Source organism: Dendrobates tinctorius, unplaced genomic scaffold, assembly GCF_039654945.1.
Source record: "Dendrobates tinctorius isolate UK_male_01 unplaced genomic scaffold, ASM3965494v1 ptg000016l, whole genome shotgun sequence".
Classification (NCBI taxonomy): Eukaryota; Metazoa; Chordata; class Amphibia; order Anura; family Dendrobatidae; genus Dendrobates; species Dendrobates tinctorius.
In genome coordinates, this window is record NW_027361684.1 from 18234983 (window position 1) to 18258515 (window position 23533).

Sequence of the window (23533 nt, forward strand, 5' to 3'; positions counted from 1 at the left end):
CCTATTCACATGCGTAATATCAGAGGGAAGGGGTTTCAAATGAGTCAGTCACCAGAATCATGCATCCGTCCTCATACAAACAGCAACAAGTATGACTATACTAGCGCATGGCGGAACAGCCATGCGTGCCTTTTATAGTAGCCGGGACCTTCTGCACGCTTCCAGATCTCTGAGATGGACCAATGAGAACTGGAGCGGGACCTGAGCACATGACTCCCGATCTCCAATGGGAGATCATCCCATGAGCATTCCCAGTAAGAGGACAGAAGGACTTAGCCTCAGGAGAGATTTGCTGCAAGGCAATCTCCTCAGCAATCTCCTCTGCAGTGGAAAAATAGGAGAGTGCAGAATGTGAGGATCTGGATCCCTGCTGAGTAAACGCAGGAATCTGACTCCTAACATTACCCCCCTCCTAGGGCCCCCCTCCCTGAGCCTTACGATCCACCAACTTGTGCCCGTAAGAGGTATAGGCCTCAGACTCGTCCGCAGGCAAGTCTGATGTCCCGGTAGATGACAGAGAGACCCGGGAAACGTGGAAGGCCTCAGTAGTGGTAAGATCGCCAGGTCTGAGAAGGGACCCGTGGGAGACAGCGGGAGCGGAAGTTAAAGTGGAACGCCACCGTGTGTCAGCGGGCGTCTCCGCTCTTCGCTTAAGGAGGCTATTCCGAGTACAAAAGGCGCAGTCCCGAATATATTTTTTAACATCCCGAGCCCTGTGCGGCCACCAGTAAGACCCTGCCAGGAGTTTTGTGGTCTGCATATAGCCACAGTGACCACCCCTCCTGGACGTGTGTGCCCAGGCAAGAACCTTCGGCCGAAGGAGGGGAGGAACAAGGGTCTTACCTGGTGGTACAGAATTTGGCCGTTGCGGGGCACTGTTGTTCGGAGACCCCACATGTTGACAAATAAGGCCGCGACTGGAGTCTTGTGACCGACACGCCTGGAGAACGGCGCGAGACACCTCCATGGGTTCTGGGGGTGGAACCTCTGGCTCGGGTAGTTCCAGAGGCTCAAAAAAATTGGGAGCCGGAGTAACCTTCCGTTTGGATTGAGCACGCTCCATACCGCTCTCCGAAAAACGGAGGTCAATGCGGGTGGAAATGGCAATCAGCTCTTCCAAACTGGCAGGAACCTCTCTAGTGGAGAGAGCATCTTTAACGTGCTCCGCCAAACCTCTCCAAAACACAAGGATGAGGGCTTTATCGGACCACTCCAACTCGGAAGCCAGTGTCCGAAAACAGACGGCATACTGACTAACCGAGAGAGCACCGTGAGTTAAAGCAAGAAGCTGAAGACAGGTGTCGTGTGTGACCCGCGGTCCTAGGAAGACCTGCTTAATAGTTGTCAGAAAGTGAGCAGTGGTCCGAACCTCTGGGTCACCACGCTCCCATAATGGCATAGCCCACTCCAACGCCTTGCCCGACAGAAGAGAAACAATAAACCCCACCTTGGCCCGTTCCGTAGGGAATCGCACAGCCAGTAACTCCAGCTGAATGGAGCACTGGCTGATGAAACCCCTACAGGAGGCGCCATCGCCAGAAAATTTAGCGGGCAACGGAAGGCGGGTAACAGTCGGCGCGGGGGAGGACATGGACATACGGGAAACCGCATCTGCGATGGCCTTTACAGCAGCTTCAGTGGATTGTGCAGCTGAGAGAGCCCTCTCAAGAGTGGGCAGCCGGCCCTCAAGCTGCCGAATACACTGTAAGAGTTGCTGCTGTTTTGCCACCACTAGCCAGACCCTGGCACTAGTATAATGTTAGGAATGGCGGAACGCACTAAATAAAAATATAAATAAAGTGCGTTCGCCGCTCGGGGTCCACCGTGCAGTAGGTGAAATAACCGCTGCTAAGTGGTGGCAGAAGCAATATGGCGGAACTGCACACAGGGTTAAACTCCACCCAGGTGCGCAGAGCAGTCTCAGTTAAACTCACGGAGATGCCAAAAGTACAAACAAATAACTGAGCCTATTGTAGTCACACTCAGTAAAAAACGCACACACGGTATACGGTCACAGGAGTAGCCCAAGACAGCGGCACTACGTCCGTCTAGACCTACCGTGTGCGCGGCGTTGCAACTGCGAACGCAAAATAGGCTGCTACTGCAGCGCGGCGTGGACACTGCCGCCAAACGACAAAGTCAAGGCGTAAGCGCAATGTCGGACGCTAGCAGCTGTGCAAGTTGAAGCAGAGGAGCGCTGGCGCTTGGGCTATGGGAAAATGTGTGTAGATGGGTAGGTAGCTGGCTTAGTGATAGAAAACAAAGAGTGGTTATTAATGGTGCATACTCAGATTGGGCCAGGGTTACTAGTGGGGTACCACAGGGTTCTGGGCCCCCTACTATTTAATATATTTATTAATGATCTAGTGGATGGCTTACACAGTAAAATATCAGTATTTGCAGATGATACAAAACTATGTAAGGTAGTTAACACAAAGGAGGACAGTTTGCAACTACAGACAGATTTGAGTAAATTGGAGAATTGGACTGAAAAATGGCAAATGAGGTTTAACACAGATAAGTGTAAGGTTATGCACATAGGAAGGAGAAACAGATGCTATAATTTCTTACTAAATGGGAAACTGCTGGGGAAATCAGACATGGAAAAAGACTTAGGCATCTTAGTCAATAAGAAGCTAAATTGGAGTGCCCAGTGTCAGGCAGCTGCCACCAAAGCAAATAGGGTCATGGGATGCATTAGAAGAGGTCTGGGGACCCGAGATGAAAACATAATTCTCCCTCTGTACAAATTACTCGTCAGACCACACTTGGAGTATTGTGTGCAATTTTGGACGCCGATGCTCAAGAAAGACATTACTGAACTTGAAAGGGTTCAAAGGCGGGCTACAAAAATGAAAAATGGAGTTGGTTCACTACAATACCCAGAAAGGTTATCAAAATTAGGTCTATTTACTCTAGAAAAGAGAAGACTTAGGGGAGACTTAATATATATGTACAAGTATATCAGAGGGCAATACAGAGATCTCTCCAATGAACTGTTTGTACCAAGGACTGTGACAAGAACAAGGGGGCATTCTCTTCGTTTGTAGGAAAGACAATTTCTGCACCAGCATAGAAGAGGGTTCTTCACGGTAAGAGCAGTGAGGCTCTGGAATTCTCTTCCTGAGGAAGTGGTGATGGCCAACTCACTGAATGAATTTAAGAAAGGAATGGATGCTTTTCTTGTGAGTAACAGTATAGAAGGTTACGAATAACAGAATATTATAGGTAGATGGTTGACCCAGCTTAGGGGAAGGAATTTTTTTCCCTATGGAGAAAATTGGCATCTACTCTGTGGGTTTTTTGCCTTCCCCAGGATCAACAATGCAGAACAGCTGCACTAAAAATAGGCTGAACTCTAGATGGACATAAGGTCTTCCTTCAGCCTTCAAAACTATGTCACTATGATATTATGATACTAACTCAGTCCCTATTCACATGCATAATATCAGAGGGAAGGGGTTTCAAATGAGTCAGTCACCAGAATCATGCATCCATCCTCATACACACAGCCGCAAGTATGACTATACTAGCGCATGGCGGAACAGCCATGCGCGCCTTTTATAGTAGCCGGGACCTTCTGCACGCTTCCAGATCTCTGAGATGGACCAATGAGAACTGGAGTGGGACCTGAGCACATGACTAGAGTTGAGCGATACCGTCCGATACTTCAAAGTATCGGATCGGAATGGATCGGCCGATCTTTAAAAAAAGTATCGGTATCGCCGATTCCGATACCGGAAGTCCCATTCAAGTCTATGGGACTTCCGGTATCGGAATAAGAAAAACCCTGTTTTTGCCTTGTACAGCCTCTCTGGGGTCTGTACGGGCCTTTCGGGGGGCTGTGCCGGCCTGCCAGGGGGTCTGTGCAGGCTCCGGTGGTCTGTGCCGGCCTGCCGGGGGGCTGTGCCGGCCTGCCGGTGGTCTGTGCAGGCTCCGGTGGGCTGTGCCGGCCTGCCGGGGGGCTGTGCCGGCCTGCCGGTGGTCTGTGCAGGCTCCGGGGGTCTGTGCAGGCATCGTCCGATGGGACTACAAGTCCCATCGGGCGATGCCTGCTACCATGACAGTGATTGACACATTAGCCAATGATGGGACAGTAGTAGTCCCATCATCCGGCTAATGTGTTGAATGTAAAAAAAAAAAAAAAATTACATGCTACATACATGCTACATACATACAACATGCATACTACATACATGCTACATTCATACTACATAAATACTACATGCAACATACATACTACATATATACTACATACATACTACATATATACTACATGCATGCTACATACATACTGCATGCTACATACATACTACATGCTACATACATACCACATATATACTACATACATACTACATGCATGCTACATACATACCACATACATACTACATACATACTACATACATACTACATGCATGCTACATGCATGCTACATGCTACATACATAACACATATATACTACATGCATGCTACATACATACTACATGCTACATACATACCACATACATACTACATGCATGCTACATACATACTACATGCTACATACTACATATATACTACATGCATGCTACATACATACTACATGCTACATACATACTACATATATACTACATGCATGCTACATACATACTACATGCTACATACATACTACATATATACTACATGCATGCTACATACATACTACATACTACATACATACTACATATATACTACATGCATACTACATACATACTACATGCTACATACATACTACATATATACTACATGCATGCTACATACATACTACATGCTACATACATACTACATATATACTACATGCATGCTACATACATACTACATGCTACATACATACTACATATATACTACATGCATGCTACATACTACATGCTACATACATACTACATATATACTACATGCATGCTACATACATACTACATACATACTACATGCATGCTACATACATACTACATGCTACATACATACCACATACATACTACATATATACTACATGCATGCTACATACATACTGCATGCTACATGCATGCTACATACATACTACATACATACTACATGCTACATACATACCACATATATACTACATACATACTACATACAATACATTCATACAATACATACATAGACATACAGTACATATAACATAGAGTACCATACTTACCAATACTTGTCACATTGTTCCCTGAAGCCATTGTCTTTTCCGGAATAAATATTAACATAACAAACCACAAAAATACTCACCCATGATCCGAAGCAGTCCACGAGTGTGTCCCACGACGATCTTGGGTAGAGAACGGCAGCATCAGCTGATGCTGCCGTTCTCTACGGGCTGCAGGAATCCAATGACGGAGTGGTAGGTATCCTTCCGCACTGTATTCCTCCGCCACTTAAAAAAAAAAAAGTCCCTAGTCTCACTTTATGCCATTGCTGTGTGGGAATTTCCCACGCAGCAATGGCATAAAGTGAGACTAGGGACTTTTTTTTTTTTAAGTGGCGGAGAAATACAGTGCGGAAGGATACCTACCTTCCGTCATTGGATTACTGCAGCCCGTAGAGAACGGCAGCATCATCTGATGCTGCAGTTCTCTACCCAAGATCGTCGTGGGACACACTCGTGGACTGCTTCGGATCGTGGGTGAGTATTTTTGTGGTTTGTTATGTTAATATTTATTCCGGAAAAGACAATGGCTTCGGGGAACAATGTGACAAGTATTGGTAAGTATGTTACTCTATGTTATATGTACTGTATGTCTATGTATGTATTGTATGAATGTATTGTATGTAGTATGTATGTAGTATATATGTGGTATGTATGTAGCATGTAGTATGTATGTAGTATGTATGTAGCATGCATGTAGCATGCAGTATGTATGTAGCATGCATGTAGTATATATGTAGTATGTATGTAGCATGCATGTAGTATATATGTAGTATGTATGTAGCATGCAGCATGTATGTAGTATGTATGTGGTATGTATGTAGCATGTAGTATGTATGTAGCATGCATGTAGTATATATGTAGTATGTATGTAGCATGTATGTAGTATGTATGTAGTATGTATGTGGTATGTATGTAGCATGTAGTATGTATGTAGCATGCATGTAGCATGCATGTAGTATGTATGTAGCATGCATGTAGTATGTATGTAGTATGTATGTAGTATGTATGTAGCATGCATGTAGTATGTATGTAGTATGTATGTAGTATGTATGTAGCATGTAGCATGTATGTAGTATGTATGTGGTATGTATGTAGCATGTAGTATGTATGTAGCATGCATGTAGTATATATGTAGTATGTATGTAGCATGTAGTATGTATGTAGTATGTATGTAGTATGTATGTGGTATGTATGTAGCATGCATGTGGTATGTATGTAGCATGCATGTAGTATGTATGTAGCATGCATGTAGTATGTATGTAGCATGCATGTAGTATGTATGTAGCATGCATGTAGTATGTATGTAGTATGTATGTAGCATGCATGTAGCATGCATGTAGTATGTATGTAGTATGTATGTAGCATGCAGTATGTATGTAGCATGTATGTAGTATGTATGTAGTATATATGTAGTATGTATGTAGCATGTAGTATGTATGTAGCATGCATGTAGTATGTATGTAGTATGTATGTAGTATTTTTTTTTTTTTTTTAACATTTAACACATTAGCCGGATGATGGGACTACTACTGTCCCATCATTGGCTAATGTGTCAATCACTGTCATGGTAGCAGGCATCGCCAGATGGGACTTGTAGTCCCATCGGACGATGCTTGCACAGACCCCCGGACATCAGCACAACCCCCCGGCAGGCCGGCACAGCCCCCCGGCAGGCCGGTACAGACCCCCACAGGGTGCACAGACCACCGGCAGGCCGGCACAGCCCCCCGGCAGGCCGGTACAGACCCCCACAGGGTGCACAGACCACCGGCAGGCCGGCACAGCCCCCCGGCAGGCCGGTACAGACCCCGGGCAGTCCACACAGCCCCCCGGCAGGCCGGCAGAGACCCCCGGAAGGCCCGAAATGACGGCGCATCATGATGCGCACACACCGCGCATCATGATGACGTCAGGCTGTCAATCAACTTTGAACTTCCGATTCCGATGCCGAATTCCGATATTGAAAAAATATCGGAAGTCGGTATCGGAATTCCGATACAGCAAGTATCGGCCGATACCCGATACTTGCGGTATCGGAATGCTCAACACTACACATGACTCCTGATCTCCAATGGGAGATCGTCCCATGAGCATGTCCAGTAAGAGGACAGAAGGACAGCCTCAGGAGAGATTTGCTGCAAGGCAATCTCCTCTGCAATCTCCTCTGCAGTGGATAAATAGGAGTAGAGTGCAGAATGTGAGGATCTGGATCCCTGCTGAGAAAACGCAGGAATCCGACTCCTAACACAAAGTTTCTGAAGAAGCACAAACAAAAAAATAAAACAGAGAGAAAGGAATGGTATAATCACACACAAAAAACACATGTATGACTAGTTGTATTGACAAGATCACGGACCTAACCCTGTTGGAACCTCAAATGCAAAAAAACACACAGAAAAAACGCTTGAGGTCTTATGAAGAGTCTTTCAGCACAAACTGACAATATAAACTAGCATATAGGGATAAAGCCGATATATAAACTGACCCTTTAGGCCACGTTCAGTATTTGGTCAGTATTTTACTTCAGTATAAGTTATTGTTCCCCTCCTGTCTTTAGCTTACAAATACTGAGGTAAATAAATCACCAAATACTGAACGTGTCCTAAATGTTCTAATCGTTGCCTCCACTTACCAAAAAATGTAAAAAATGTTGTTTGATCAAATATACTAATTAGTGTATGGTCAAAACTGTCTACAAAGAAAGCTCAGGCAAGTCAGGACTGTCAAATCACCAGTGAAGGAGGCGGTGGTATGTACAACCTGTAAATGGGAATGGTGCAGTAAAGTGCAAGACCACGCCCAGGTTGCACTGAGCTACCTAATTAGCAAACCTAAAAAAGCTGCATTTTCTGGTGAATGACGGCAGGGGTTAAACAACTAACGATGCAATTTTCTTAGCGACTATATCTCCTAGAAGTGTAGGTACTAAGTTCATACTATCAGCTTGAATAGTTCCACACATCAAATATAGTAATGGACTGTTAACTAGCTGCCTAATTTATCCTTCCACTTTACAGGGGCCACTGTAATGAAAAATAACGAGATTCACTATGCTTGTCAGTGATTTTAATGTTATGGCTAATCTGTGTATTTATTGTGGCAGCCAGGCCACAGACCATTGGGCAGATACTGGCAGTTCACACAGGGTCAGATTGTCCCATCAGAGTTTTAGTGAATGTTCCAGATGCCCAGGCCATGACAAAATAACCATTCCCCAGGGTCCAGCAGAAAGCAATCAGAATTTGGATCTGACTTTAGAGCCAATTACTTGACTTTAGAGGCTGTTTTTTTATTTTATTGAAATTTATACTACACTTATACGAAACATATCCTGTTATTCATAACTTAAAAATACAGATTTTCATTGCCTATGTGGCTACATATTAAAATACAAAGAAAAAATAGGTGAAATAAAAAAAATAAAAGAGAGGAAAAGTGACACAATAAATTTTCACAAAAACGGAATAGAAAAAATTTAAATGAACAGTTCTCTTGAGATAAGAAGTGCATTGAGCAGCAGGGTGGTGTGCTGGTAAAAGGGAAAAAAAAAATTTTTTTTAATCTTCTGCCTGAGCGAGTGTGAACGAGCTGAGTGTGACCTCAGCAGCGTAAGTGCGAACTGTGGTAATTGTGTGACTTGTGATTCAGTGAACAGGTATTTGGAAAACCTATAACATACCTGTGTGAGTTGCTGAATTGTAGGATGCTGAGTGCTTTCTACCTGTTCAATTTTGGGGGGCTTGTTTAACCTATTTTTTCTTTCTACAGGGTTAATCTCTCATTTTACTATCTGTGTTTTTAAGGGTTAACTATATGGCATTTAAATCTTGAGGTGTAACTATATTCACAAGGGGTTAATTAAGGGTGGGAGTTCATAATTAAGGGTTTATAAGGGGCAGCTGGTTGGGGCCCAACTCCTTTTGGAAGTGCATTGAGCAGCAGGGTGGTGTGCTGGTAAAAGGGAAAAAAAAATCTTTTAAATCTTCTGCCTGAGCGAGTGTGAACGAGCTGAGTGTGACCTGAGTGTAAGTGCAAACTGTGGTAAGTGTGTGACTTGTGATTCAGGGACTTTGGATTCAGGGAGTTTCCAAGGGAGGTATTACTGAATTGCTGTTATATTTTATTAATACTTTTATTTATTTTTGCTTATCTTTTTGTCTGGTGCAATCCCCATTAGGATGTGCTCCACTATTGCCAATGCCATCCAGTGCACGTCATGCCGCATGTATGAAATCCTTGAACAGCCGGTTGAGGGTGCATACTGCTGTGCGAGATGTGAGCACGTTGTGCATTTGGAAGCCCAGATATTGGATCTAAATGTGCAGCTGACAACACTGAGATCCATAGACAATATGGAAAGGAGTCTTCTGCTCACTGAGCAGACGCTCAATGAGATGAGGGGGGGATGCTAGGTTGGAGCTGCAGGACAATGAAGCAGCTAGCTGGGTGACAGTTAGAAGGCGGGGTAGAGGGAAGAGCACCAGGGAGGCTAGTCCTGATCTGGCACACCCCAATAAGTTTGCTAAGTTGGCAGATGAGGGGAGTGTTAGTGCAGGAGTAGCACTGCTGCAGCAAGGCATGTCCTCTGAAAGCCGGAGGAGTGTCTGCTTCAGTAAGGGGGGAAATAGGAGAGCAGGGCAGGCCAGACAGGTTCTGGTAGTGTGAGACTCAATTATTAGGGGAACAGATAGGGCAATCTGTCACAAAGACAGGGATCGTCGAACGGTGTGCTGCCTACCTGGCGCTCGAGTCCGACACATCGCTGATCGGGTTGACAGATTACTAGGAGGGGCTGGTGAGGATCCAGCGGTCATGGTGCACATTGGCACAAATTACAAAGTTAGAGGTAGGTGGAAGGTCCTTAAAGATGATTTCAGGGAATTAGGCTGTAAGCTTAAAGCAAGGACCTCCAAGGTGGTATTTTCGGAAATACTTCCTGTACCACGTGCCACGCCAGAGAGGCAACGGGAGATTAGGGAGGTTAATAAGTGGCTCAGGAATTGGTGTAGGAAGGAGGGGTTTGGGTTCCTGCAGAACTGGGCCGACTTCTCAGTTGGCTACAGGTTCTACACTAGGGACGGGCTGCACCTCAATGGGGAGGGTGCAGTTGTGCTGGGGGAGAAAATGGCTAGAAGGTTGGAGGAGTGTTTAAACTAGGGACGGGGTGGTATTCCTTTTATAGGAGGGGAAGACAGTGCAGATAGAGACCTGGGCACAAATAATGAAATTGGGGGTGGGATTAGAAGTTAATAATTTAAGAAAGAATAGAGGTACAGAGAGATACATAAAGTGCATGTATACTAATGCCAGAAGCCTCAGCAACAAAATGGAGGAATTGGAGTTAATGTTGTTGGAACATAATTATGACATGGTGGGGATATCTGAGACATGGCTGGACGAAAGCCATGACTGGGCGGTTAATTTACAGGGCTATAGTCTGTTCAGAAATGACCGAACAAATAAGCGAGTGGGAGGCGTGTGTTTATATGTAAAATCATCCTTAAAACCCATCCTTCATGATAATATATATGAATCTAATGAAACTGTAGAGTCCCTGGGAGTAGAGATAAGGGGAGGGGGGAAAAAAAATAAATTTCTGATAGGGGTTTGTTATAAGTCTCCAAAAATAATGGAAGCAACAGAGAATATCCTCATAAAGCAAATAGATGAAGCAGCGACTCAAGGAGAAGTCATTATTATGGGGGACTTCAACTACCCTGAAATACATTGGGGAACCGAAACCTGCAGTTCCAGCAACTGGGACGATATCCTGAGACATAAAAATACACAAAGAAAATGGGAGACGTTTATTAGCATCCTGAATAGGACCTGTGCACAATATATACCATATGGGAATAAACATGCGAGAAATAGGAGGAAACCACTATGGCTAAATAGAGCTGTAAGGGGCGCAATAAGAGATAAAAATAAAGCAATTAGAGAATTAAAGCAAGTAGGTAGTGATGAGGCATTAACTAAATACAGAAGATTAAATAAATTCTGTAAAAAGCAAATCAAGACAGCAAAGATTGAGACAGAGAGACTCATTGCCAGAGAAAGTAAAAATAATCCCAAAATATTCTTTAACTACATAAATAGTAAGAAGCTAAAAAATGATAGTGTTGGCCCCCTTAAAAATAGTCTGGGTGAAATGGTGGATGAGGATGAGGAAAAAGACAATATGCTAAATGACTTTTTTTCAACAGTATTTACACAAGAAAATCCCATGACGGATAACATGATCAGGGATAAAAATTCTCCATTAAATGTCACCTGCTTAACCCAGCAGGAAGTATGGCGGCATCTAAAAATCACTAAAATTGACAAATCCCCGAGCCCGGATGGGATACACCCCCGAGTACTGCAGGAATTAAGCACAGTCATAGATAGACCATTATTTTTAACCTTTAAAGATTCCATAATAACAGGCTCTGTACCACAGGACTGGCGTATAGCAAATGTGGTGCCAATATTCAAAAAGGGGACAAAAACTGAACTTGGAAATTATAGGCCAGTAAGTTTAACCTCGACTGTGGGTAAAATCCTGGAGGGTTTTCTAAGAGATAATATACTGGAGTATCTGGAGAAGAATAACCTCATGACCCAATATCAACATGGGTTTACAAGGGACCGTTCCTGTCAGACTAATCTGATAAGCTTTTATGAAGAGTTAAGTTCCAGACTGGACTAAGGGAATGCAGTGGACGTGGTGTACATGGACTTTTCAAAAGCTTTTGATACGGTGCCACACAAAAGGTTGATACATAAAATGAGAACAATGGGGATAGGGGAAAATATGTGTAAGTGGGTTAAGAGCTGGCTCAGGGATAGGAAACAAAGGGTGGTTATTAATGAAGCACAATCGACTGGATCACGGTTATCAGTGGGGTACCACAGGGGTCAGTTTTGGGCCTGCTTCTTTTAAACATATTTATTAATGACCTTGTAGGGGGCATAGAGAGTAGAATTTCAATATTTGCAGATGACACTAAACTCTGCAGGGTAATCAATACGGAGGAGGACAATTTTATATTACAGGAGGATTTATGTAAACTAGAAGCTTGGGCTGATAAATGGCAAATGAGCTTTAATGTGGATAAATGTAAAGTCATGCACTTGGGTAGAACGAACAAGATGTATAATTATGTGCTTAATTGTAAAACACTGGGCAAAACTGTCACTGAAAAGGACCTGGGTGTATGGGTGGACGACAAACTCACATTTAGTGGCCAGTGTCAGGCAGCTGCTGCAAAGGCAAATAAAATAATGGGATGCATTAAAAGAAGCATAGATGCTCATGAGGAGAACATAATTTCACCTTTATATAAGTCACTATTGCGACCACACTTAGAATACTGTGTACAGTTCTGGTCTCCGGTGTATAAGAAAGACATAGCTGAACTGGAACGGGTCCAGAGAAGAGCGACCAAGGTTATTAGGGAACTGGGGGGTCTGCAATACCAAGACAGGTTATTACACTTGGGGTTATTTAGTTTGGAAAATCGAAGGCTTAGGGGTGATCTTATTACAATGTATAATTATATGCGGGGACAGTACAAAGACCTTTCTAATGATCTTTTTACTCTTAGACCTGTGACGGGGACAAGGGGGCATCCTCTACGTCTGGAGGAAAGAAGGTTTAAGCATACTCACAGATGCGGATTCTTTACTGTAAGAGCAGTGAGACTATGGAACTCTCTGCAATATGATGTTGTAATGAGTGATTCCCTACTAAAATTTAAGAAGGGTCTGGATGCCTTTCTTGAAAAGTATAATATTACAGGGTATATACACTAGTTTCCTTAATATTGCATTGATCCAGGGAGCTAGTCTGATTGCCGTATGTGGAGTCGGGAAGGAATTTTTTTCCCCAATGTGAAGCTTACTGTTTGCCACATGGGTTTTTTTTGCCTTCCTCTGGATCAACATGTTAGGGCAGGTTAGGATAGGATATGGGTTGAACTAGATGGACTTAAAGTCTTCCTTCAACCTTAATAACTATGTTACTATGAATCAAAATGTCAATGAAGAGTCAATGGACTGAGGATATGGAGTAGTCAGCAGGCAACCAGTTCCCTGTTAATGAAGGATCACTGGTCCATTTTTCCTCCCATCTCTTTTTATACAAACAATTGCAAGAATTCTGTATCACCGTCCAAAAATCATATTGAATAAAAGTTTTCACTTTCATTTCAACGTCTTCTAATATGGGACAAGAACTTCCTTCCCAGCATGACAAGTATGGAGCCCCTAGAACTACTAGTGCGGAGCCACTAGAACCACTAGAGTTTATTTTTTATAAAAGCATACTAAGAAAGTACATAATAAAAAAGGAAAACCAATACAAAAATTAACATAAGCTAAAAGCATCTTAAATCAGACATGTAATAAATAGTTTGTGTCCTAGTAGAGCGTCCTAGACCTGACAAGGCAATATCCCCATCAGTATGTGCCAATATAAGTGAATAAGACACAACAAAATCTATAAGGGTATGTGCTCACGATCCAGAGTTGCTGCGGGTTGGACGCTGCATACTTGTGCAGTGTCAAACCCGCAGAGTCCAGATCTTACAGCATAGTGGATGGAATTTCTTGAAATCCCATACCCACTATGCATACATAGTCGTCAGCGGATCACCCACGGAGTCGGACATGCGGAGCGTCTTTCCAGACCGCAGCATGTCAGTTTCTCTTGTGGAGAATAGAATGTATTGGACACGGTGAATCTGCATAGTTCAGTGAACACATGCAAATCCACCTGCGCTCAATAGCCAGCATCGCTGCTACTTTAGTTCCAGATCGTGGGCACGCAGACTAATAGGAAACCTACAAGGAGGCCAGTAATACAATCCCTAAAAGGGTTGTCCACTACTTGGACAACTCCTTTTTAATTTAAGTACTCCCACTTGTAAAATAAAAACACTATATACTCATGCCACGTGAGCCCTACAGCCAATTATTATTATTATTCATTATTTATTATTATAGCGGCATTTATTCCATGGCGTTTTACATGTAAAAGTGGATATACATAACAAAAACAAATAAAATAATCTTGAACAAAAGGAGTCACAACTGGTACAGGAGGAGAGAGGACCCTGCTCGTGAGGGCTCACAATCTAGAGGGGATGGGTGAGGACACAGAAGGTGAGGGTAGAGCTGATTGTGCAGCGGTATGGAGGTTCGGGGGTTACTGCAGGTTGTAAGCTTATCGGAAATAAGTGAACGCAATTGACCGCTGCACTCTCACTTCCTCCGTTTTTCCGAGGTTTACACCTTTGGACAAACCCCGGACAAGCGGAAATAACTAAATTTAAATCTGCCCAATAGTGCAGGAGCCACATTCTAACACATGAAACATTTAAAGAACATGGCTGCAATGTTACAGAATCAGCCCCACACCTTGTCCATAAATAGTGCTGAGCTCCATTGTGCGCATGAATAATGTATCAGAACGAAGTCCAACACATACACCTGGTATTAAGGCTAAGCAAGGTAAATAAATATGGCACCTGAGCTCCACCGATGGAAAAGCTAAAATGTTATGGTTATCAGAAAATGGTGACACAAACCAAGAATTCTTTTTACATTTCCAATTTTTTTTTCACCACCTAAATAGAAAAGCAAACTAAACAAGTTTAGGATTGCTGTAATCACACTGACCTGCAGAATTAGGCTTTCAGGACATTCGTACTGCACATTGTTTTTTGGGATTTTGTTTTCACAGCAATCAACGTTGGAATTGCTTTTTTTTTTATCTATTCAATGCACTTGGAAGTTTTGTTTCGACTTTTTTCAGTTAAGTGGACAGTAAAATTAATGGTGTCAATTGAAACTAAAACCGTCAAAAATAAGCCCTCATACTACTATGTCAATGGATATATATATATATATATATATATATATTTATATATATATATATATATATATGGCTCTTGGAAGAAGAACAAATGAACAAGCAAAAACGTAAGATCACTTTGTTGAGACATGGATAATTTTTCTGCAAAAAAAAAAAATGCTGGACATTTTAGATGTCCTGCTGTATAAAACTCCTTCTTCGCACACAATGACTGTGATATATTGTATATATAAGATAAAAAATATTTTCTGGCAATTTGACTAACCCATTCACAAGTTAAGGTAATGTCTAGTCTGCCCCTCATGAAAGGAAGTAGCGTTTGAATCACTGAAACTTGGAATCACTGAAACTTGGTGGGACAATACACATGATTGGAATACAAGACTAGAAGGATACAACTTATTTGCAAGAAACAGACTTGATAAACGAGGAGGAGGTGTCGCATTGTATGTTAGAAACGCGTATATCTGCACAGAGATTGAAGCTTCAGAGACTGGGAGTTGTGTGGAAACTGTTTGGGTAAGAATACAAGGACAGAACAATGGAAAGGACACCATTGTAGGCATTTACTACAGGCCGCCTGTGCAAGCTGAAGCTATGGATGAACTCTTTATGCATCAAATGGCCAAGTTCTCCAAAAAATATGACATAGTTGTCATGGGAGATTTCAACTATCCAGACATTTGTTGGGAATCTCTCTCAGGCAAAACTAACAGGTCAAGGAAATTCTTATCCTCTCTTGCTGACAACTTTATCTTCCAAAAGGTAGGGGAGAAAACAAGGGGAACTGCTACCTTGGATCTAATCCTTATAAACAGGGAGGAAATGGTTGAGGAGGTAAAAGTGGCTGGGACCCTAGGAGGTAGCGACCATGCTATTTTAGAATTTTGGATAACTAGAGGCGGAAGACCTGTGAAGACTCAGACGTCAAGGTTAGATTTCAGAAAGGCAGATTTTAAGGGATTCAGAAAGAGAATTGGAGGGATCCAATGGCTGGATATCCTTAAAGGGAAGGTGCCGCAATTTTATATAATTTGCAAAAAAATAGTAAGTTAAAAAACATGTTGTTTCAGCAAATGTTGTACTAACCAGGATTTATGGTTTGTTTGTAATAATGCTTTCATGTAGCCACTGGGCGCTGCCATCTTGATTTGCAGATCTGTGGAGGACTCATACAGTCTGCAAATATGGCCGTCCCTGCACATAGGAAACTGCGGTCGGCTTCCGACCGCACATTGCAGCCTCAGTAGCAGAGAACTGGGCACGCCCCTGTGGGCTGCACCATTCACTGCTGTAGGTGTGGCTGGGCGCCATTTTACTGTAGCCCAGTGCTATCTGCTGAGCTCCACTTACCCTCTATCACAGGACCACTTGTGGCATAACAGGTCCTGTGTTGTGAGGAGAGGCTGAAGAAAAGGAGAAGGTGGTCAGCAGAGGAGAGAAGCGCTCACTGGAGCCGGAGGATGGAGAGTGGTGAGTGCGGGTGACTTTCATCTATGCTCCTCTGTCCTGCTCCAGGCTCAGCCCTGTGCTTCCTGCTCCAGCGTCCTCCTGCTCTGTCTCCGCCTCCTCACACACAGCCCCAGTGATCTCCGGTAATCTGACACCTTTGCTTTTATGGCCGTCTGAGGAGGACAGTGACTTATACAGCCCATAGTCTTGTGTATAATTGGGGGGGCTGGAAGTTTCACCAGTGTGGGCATATCTGTAATACTGTCTGCTGAGCCGTGTATCTAATCCTCTCCTGTGTGATACTGCCTGCTGAGCCGTGCATCTAATCCTCTTCTGTGTGATACTGCCTGCTGAGCCGTGCATCTAATCCTCTTCTGTGTGATACTGCCTGCTGAGCCGTGTATCTAATCCTCTCCTGTGTGATACTGCCTGCTGAGCCGTGTATCTAACCCTATCCTGTGTGATACTGCCTGCTGAGCCGTGTATCTAATCCTCTCCTGTGTGATACTGACTGCTGAGCCATGTATCTAATCCTCTCCTGTGTGATACTGACTGCGAGCCGTGTATGTAATCCTATCCTGTGTAATACTGTCTGCTGAGCCGTGTATCTAATCCTCTCCTGTGTGATACTGACTGCTGAGCCGTGTATCTAATCCTCTCCTGTGTGATACTGCCTGCTGAGCCGTGCATCTAATCCTATTCTGTGTGATACTGTCTGCTGAGCCATGTATCTAATCCTATCCTGTGTGATACTGACTGCTGACCATGTGTCTAATCCTCTCCTGTGTGATACTGACTGCTGAGCTGTGTATCTAATCCTATCCTGTGTGATACTGCCTGCTGAGCCGTGTATCTATTCCTATCCTGTGTGATACTGACTGCTGACCATGTGTCTAATCCTCTCCTGTGTGATACTGACTGCTGAGCTGTGTATCTAATCCTATCCTGTGTGATACTGTCTGCTGAGCCGTGTATCTAATCCTCTCCTGTGTGATACTGACTGCTGACCATGTGTCTAATCCTCTCCTGTGTGATACTGACTGCTGAGCTGTGTATCTAATCCTATCCTGTGTGATACTGCCTGCTGAGCCGTGTATCTAATCCTCTCCTGTGTGATGCTGCCTGCTGAGCCGTGTATCTAATCCTATCCCGTGTGATACTGCTCTCCTGAAATACTCTGTGCTGCTGTCACTCTGCTCCCAGAATCCTTGCTGCCTGCCATCCTCGGTGACCGAAGACCCCATTCCTCTCCTCAGATCCCGTCCTGGCAATGTGTGAAACCGAGGGGACAGGGGCCTGATGTATGGTGGAAGGAGCAGGGCGACAGCAGCACAGAGTATTTCAGGAGAGCAGTGTGCTGGTCTGTGGGGGGCGCCCTGTTCGGTGCCAGGGATTGTACAAAGAGCGCTGTGTTTTATTCACATGGATGGACCGTCTGCTTGTCTGCTCCACAGAAATCCAGGAAACATTTCTGCTGATTGATGGCCTGTTCTGATCCAGACTTTACATGCAAAGACAGTCAGTAACTTTGCAAGCCCCATCAAAATGGCTGCTCACTGTGTCTATAGATGTCATAGGTTTTTGTGCCAGATTTCAGTAGCTGCTCCCCCTAGTGTTAACAAGTGGAAATGCCAAACTTTTTAAAATTATTTTTCATATTTTGCAAAATTAAAAACAAACGATAATATTTTTTAAGAAAATGTAAACATTAATTCTTTACATTTTTTCAATTGCTGAAAAAAAATTTTTTGGATGGCACCTTCCCTTTAAAGACAAAAATGTCCAGGAAGGATGGGAAATCTTGAAAAATGAAATTCTCAAAGCACAGTTGCTAACAATTCCGAAAAGAGGGAAGAATAGGAAGCATTTAAGGAAACCAGGATGGATGAACACAGAACTTAAGCACATGCTAAAAAGGAAGAAAAAAATGTTTATAAAATGGAAAGAGGGAGGCATATCTAAAGAAGAATATAATGCTGTCTGCAGAACCTGCAGGGCACAAATCAGATTATCTAAAGCTGAAAATGAATTGAGGCTTGCAAGAGATGTCAAAAGCAATAATAAAGGATTTTGGGGATATGTCAAAAGTAAAAGAAAAGTCAAAGATGCTATAGGATTTTTACAGGATGAAAATGATGAAATGTTAAGACAGGATGTTGAGAAGGCTGAACTTTTAAATTCCTATTTTGCATCTGTTTTCTCTCAGAAAGGAAATGTAACATCAACTGTTCTTCACTGTCCTATTAAGGGAATAGAAGAATCCAGGATATCTATAAACAGAAAGATAGTGAGGAAACACTTAGCTAACCTAAATGAATTCAAGTCTCCAGGTCCAGATGAATTACACCCCAGAGTACTGAAGGAGATAGCAGAATAAATTTTTGAACCCCTCTCCATAATCTTTGAAAATTCTTGGAGAACAGGAGAAGTGCCAGAAGACTGGAGAAGAGCAAATGTTGTTCCTGTCTTCAAAAAGGGGAAGAAGGTGGACCCAGGCAACTATAGGCTGGTGAGTCTGACTTCTATACCAGGAAAGATCTTTGAACAAATTATTAAACAACATGTATGTCAATACCTGGATAAGAATGAAGTGATTAAACAGAGTCAGCATGGGTTTGTAAGTAATAAGTCTTGTCAGACTAACTTAATTTCCTTCTATGACGGTATCACTGATTGGGTGGATCAAGGAAATGCTGTAGATATAGTATATCTTGACTTCAGCAAAGCATTTCACAAAGTCTCTCATACAATCCTTATAGAAAAATGACTAAGTATGGAATGGACAAGGCAACTGTTAGGTGGATTCATAACTGGCTTAGTGATCGGACCGAAAGAGTGGTCGTAAATGGCTGCACATCCAGTTGGAAGAATGTCTCAAGTGGGGTACCACAGGGCTCTGTCCTGGGCCCTGTATTGTTCAACATCTTTATCAATGATTTAGATGAAGGAATTGAGGGTAAACTGATTAAATTTGCTGATGACACAAAGCTAGGAGGGATAGCTAATACTAGAGAAGAGAGAGAGAGGATTCAAAAAGATTTAAATAAACTGGAGAAGTGGGCAGCAACTAACAGAATGGTTTTTAACAGGGAGAAATGCAAAGTACTACATCTGGGCAATAAAAATGAAAAAAGCATATACAGAATGGGAGGAATAGGGCTAAGTGACAGCACATGTGAAAAAGACTTGGGTATACTAATAGATCACAGACTGAATATGAGTCAACAGTGTGATGCAGCAGCAAAAAAGGCAAATGCAATTCTAGGATGTATTAACAGAAGCATACAGTCTAGATCACGTGAAGTCATTATTTCCCTCTACTCCTCTTTGGTCAGACCTCATCTGGAATATTGTGTCCAGTTTTGGGCACCACATTTTAAAAAAGACATCAACAAACTGGAGCAAGTTCAGAAAAGAGCGACCAGAATGGTGACCGGTCTGCAAACCCTGTCTTATGAGGAAAGGTTGCAGGATTTGGGAATGTTTAGTTTGCAAAAGAGAAGACTGAGAGGAGACTTAATAGCTGTCTACAAATATCTAAAGGGCTGTCACATTGTAGAAGGATCAACTTTATTCTCATTTGCACAAGGAAAGACTAGAAGCAATGGGATGAAACTGAATGGGAGGAGACACAGATTAGATATAAGAAAAAACTTTTTGACAGTTAGAGTGATCAATGAGTGGAACAAGCTGCCACGAGAAGTGGTGAGTTCTCCTTCAATGGAAGTCTTCAAACAGAGGCTGGACAGACATCTGACTGGGATGATTTAGCGAATCCTGCTTTAAGCAGGGGGTTGGACCAGATGGCCCAGAAGGTCCCTTCCAACTCTACGATTCTATGATTCTATGATTCTATGATTATCTTCAAAATCTGCAAGTAGGTTGTAAGTATTGTATATTTGGAAATGGTGTGTATAGAGTAACATGGCATAGTCTACAGCTTGTCACTACACAGTTAAATTAAATTGCAGGATAGATTTTCTTCCCTTGTCTCATCATCCTATACTACAGGCAGTATTATGGAAGATGCCATACATCTACCAGATGATACCACTCTTTGCTGACAGCTTTTATACGTGATACAAGACATAACTAACACCTAAGAGACATTTCTTCCATTACGATTTTGCTATTTCCTGTTAAAACAAATAGGACAAATTAAAAAAGAAAGAGAACATCTTTCATACTTATAGTTATATCTCAGTCCTAGTACATACAGTGTCTTGAAAAAGTATTTCATTGTGATTTTATATGATAGACCAACACAAAGTAGCAAGTATTTGGGAAGTATAATTGGTTTTCTAATTGTTTTAAAAATATCAATCTGAAAATCATGAGGTGCATTTGTATTCAGCCCCCTATAGTCTGATGCCCCTATATACAATCCTGAGTGACTAATTGCCTCCAGTAGTCATAAATTGTGTCGAGTATAACCACAGCTGTCCTGGGAAGGCCTTGGAGGTTTGTGAAAGAATATTAGGGATCAAACAGCATCATGAAAGAAAACCAAGGAACACACCAGACAAGTCAGGGATAAAGTAGTGGAGAAGAGTAAAGCAGGGTCAGGTTATTAAAAAAATAGCCCAAGCTCTGAACATCTCACAGAGCACTGTTCAGTCCATCATCCAAAAATGGAACTAGTATGGCACAACTGAAAACCTACCAAGACATGGCTGTCCACCTAAATGGACATCCCAAGGACGGAGATATGCCGTATATTCTTGAGTATAAGTCGACCCAAGTATAAGCTGAGGAACCTAATTTTGCCATGAAAAACTGGGAAAACTTATTGACTCGAGCATAAGCCGGGTATGCATTGTCCCCGTATCCCCATCCTAGTATGCATGGTTCCTCATCCCTATCCTTGTATGCATGGCTCCCCCATCCTTGTCCTTGTATGCATGGTTCCTCTGTCCCTGTCCTTGTATGAATGGCAAGTGTCCAGACCCATCCATCAGCCTCTTCCAAATGTAAAACACTGAGCATGGGAAAAGTTTATTTCAATTGGAGCAGGCCATGGACAGGTTTGGTCACTTGATCCATCCCCAGATGCCGCATTGTGAAAAAGAGAGTGGTGCAGTCTGCAATGAAGGCTGTACTACAGGTGCAGGATAGAACTCAGTAATGTTGTATATTAGTCAGCACCACAAAATCATATCTAAAACACATTTGCTAAAATATAATATGATAGAGTGCTTCCCCTGTCGACTACTATTTAACCCCTTATGTTCGGCTGCTGGGGCATTGAGCAGTGAAGTCTGATTATCGCGGACACATACAATGAAGAAGATAGAGAAATTAAGTTATCAGTTTTTTCTTCTGCACCTGTGATATGATTATCTCATGAGAGAGAATTGGATCACACTAAGGTGACACTTTGATCAAACTCTCAGAGCTTGATCTGATTGACATTAGCATACTTGGTCTGATCCCTTGGCATAAGAATCGACGACTGCCGGATGAAAGCAAAGTATAACTTTTTGTGCTAAAAGCAAGGCGCTATGTCTGACAAAAACTAACATTAAATAGGCAATCCCTGCATGTGTTGCTTTTGCTAAACAGCCATGGTGTGTCCAACATTATTCGAGAACACCAAAGACACTTGGTTAGCACATCACAATGCTCTGATAACACTTTATGTGATCACGTTCACTCATCACTAATGCCAACTTGATTTTGTAATTTTCTGGACAACATGACCAAAAATAACAGTCAACATTTTTTACAGACACATTGGAAAATCATAATAAATTATTACAATTTTAACCCCTTTCTGACATATGACGTACTATCCCATCCATGTGCCCTGGGCCTTAATGCCCATGGATGGGATAGTACATCATACCCGATCAGCCGCGTTCATGGGGCTAAAGTTAGGATTAAGGTTAGGGTTGGGATTAGGGTTAGGGTTGGGATTAGGGTTAGGGGTGTGTTAGGGTTAGGTTTGTGGTTAGGGTTAGGGGTGTGTTGGGGTTAGGGTTGGAGTTAGAATTGGGGGGTTTCCACTGTTTAGGCACCTCAGGGGCTCTCCAAACGTGACATGGCGTCTGATCTCAATTCTAGCCAATTTTGCATTGAAAAGTCAAACAGCACTCCTTCCCTTCTGAGCTCTGCCATACACCCAAACAGTGGTTTACCCCCACATATAGTGTATCAGCATACTCAGCACAAATTGTACAACAACTTTTGCGGTCCAATTTCTCCTGTTAACCTTGGAAAAATAAAAAATTGGGGGCGAAAAGATCATTTTTGTGAAAAAAAATATGATTTTTTATTTTTACAGCTCTACATTATAAACTTCTGTGAAGCACTTGGGGGTTGAAAGTGCTCACCGTACTTCAAGATAAGTTCCTTAGGGGGTATACTTTCCAAAATGATGTTACTTGTGGGGGCTCTCCAATCTCAATTCCAGCCAATTTTGCATTGAAAAGTCAAACGGCGCTCTTTGCCTTTTGAGCTCTGCCATGCGCACAAACAGTGGTGTACCTGCATATATGGGGTATCGGTATACTCAGGGCAAATTGTACAATATCGTTTGGGGTCCAATTTCTCCTGTTATGCTTAGTAAAATAAAAGAAGTTGGATCTGAAGTAAATTTTTTGTGAAAAAAGGTTAAATGTTCATTTTTTAAAAAGCATTCCAAAAATTCCTGTGAAGCACCTGAAGGGTTAATAAACTTCTTGAATGTGGTTTTGAGCACCTTGAGGGGTGCAGTTTTTAGAATGGTGTCAGTTTTGGGTATTTTCTATCATATAGACCCCTCAAAGTGACTTCAAATGTGATGTGGTCCCTGAAAAAAATGGTTTTGTAAATTTTATTGTAAAAATGAGAAATCGCTGGTCAAATTTTAACCCTTATAACTTCCTAACAAAAAAAAATTTGGTTCCAAAATTGTGCTGATGTAAAGTAGACATGTGTGAAATATTATTTATTAACTATTTTGTGTGACATATTTCTCTGTTTTAAGGGCATAAAAATTCAAAGTTTGAAAAAAATTGCAAAATTTCTGCTTTTCACACAAATAAATGCAAGTTATATCGAAGAAA

The 23533-nt window shown here is 42.5% G+C and overlaps 1 protein-coding gene across 1 annotated transcript in view; it reads right to left on the reverse strand.

Moving 5' to 3' along the window:
• The window catches only part of LRRC75A (leucine rich repeat containing 75A), a 478221-nt gene that overhangs the window by 104705 nt on the left and 349983 nt on the right, over nucleotides 1–23533 (reverse strand). The window lies entirely within an intron of this gene.